This window comes from Hipposideros armiger, unplaced genomic scaffold (genome assembly GCF_001890085.2).
Source record: "Hipposideros armiger isolate ML-2016 unplaced genomic scaffold, ASM189008v1 scaffold_230, whole genome shotgun sequence".
NCBI lineage: Eukaryota > Metazoa > Chordata > Mammalia > Chiroptera > Hipposideridae > Hipposideros > Hipposideros armiger.
Genome location: NW_017731580.1, coordinates 126,768 through 128,263, shown reverse-complemented (window position 1 = coordinate 128,263; position 1,496 = coordinate 126,768).

Here is a 1,496-nt window from a genome sequence, read left to right as displayed (position 1 = left end):
TCCTCATACAAAGTTAATACAACACTATTATCTATATTCTCTGTGCTGTCTGTTATATCTCCATGACTTGTTTATCTGAAAACTGGAAGTTTGTACCTCTTGATACCATTTTCTGTTGGACCCACCTCCAACTCACTTCTCCCTGGCAACCATTAGTTTGTTCTGTGTGTCTATGAGTCTGGTTTTGTTTTTTTTATTTGTTCCGGGTGTTTGTTTATTTATTTAGATTCCACATATAAGTGAAATCATATGGTATTGTCTTGCATGCTCTTCTTTAAAGAAGAAATTATTAAAATGCCAACACTGCACATTGAATATTCTTTTTAAGTAGGTAGGTTTGGGGGTAACTTCTGCCTAATCATCTGTATCACTTATATACTTCAGTGCAATTTATCGTATTTTAGGTCAAAGAACCTAAAAAAGTGTTTTGTTAAAAAGAAAATGTGATCCAGATGAATGGCAACCTTTTGACTTCATAATAAATGAAAAATCTCAGCATGTGACGTCTTTATTCTATGGTGTGGTCGCTGAAAACAAAAACACTCAAGAAATCAGAATATACAACGTTTAAACTATTTGGCCAATTTAAGTTTTCATATTATGGTTTGAATTCCCATTGCCTTGTCTTACATACTTTCAACAATTGATAGTTTCAGGAACAGATACAAGCTCCGAGCTCATATTTTACGGCTCAGTTGCCAGGTGCAGACTGGCCCTCTGGTCGGCAGCTGCACCGGAATCCCTTCAAGTACCAGCTCTGCCACTAGGGCTGAAAAGAGCCCAGGTGGCTTCCTGTTGTCGTGGCAGCTCCCCTTGTCCCTTATTATACTTAATAAGCACCTATATTTTCAAGAACTCCTTGAGATTCTAGTAGTACTTGCAATGTGAATTTAAATATTTACATTTTAATGTAATTACTTTTTAAGAAAACAGAATTTAATTCCATGGTCTTTTTGCAATTTGTTGGTAAAGAATAAAATAGTTAAAGCAGGATTGGGTCATTTTATTGGAACTAAGGAAACACAACGTGTGATGCACAGAACTTACAAAAAATTAGGCAACGTCTTGGGGCCAGCAAACCCCATCCCAGACTAACACAAAACTGAGAACACGCCCAACAGAAAGTTTGAATCAGGTTGCGCAAAAAGACAAAAGCTGGCAAGAATAGAACTTTGGAAGATTTACTCACTAATTTTAGAGCGCTGGAGGCCAACCAAGGGGACTTGGGTCATACATTACCTAAGGCTTATGACTGGACTGGATTTGCTTATTAAGCCAATTAGATAATAATAATCCGTTTAACCAATCAGTTAGTAATCAGTAATAGGTTACTGATCTGTCAATTTTTTTTTAATTGGGGAATTGGGGGATGGGAACAGCGCTGGGGACTTGGGGGAAGGGGAACAGACAAGTTGCTGTTTTTTTGTTCTTCAGTCTAGTTGTGGAGGACGTTGCTTCACTGGCCCAAGTTGGCACCATCATTGCGCTCTTCCCGG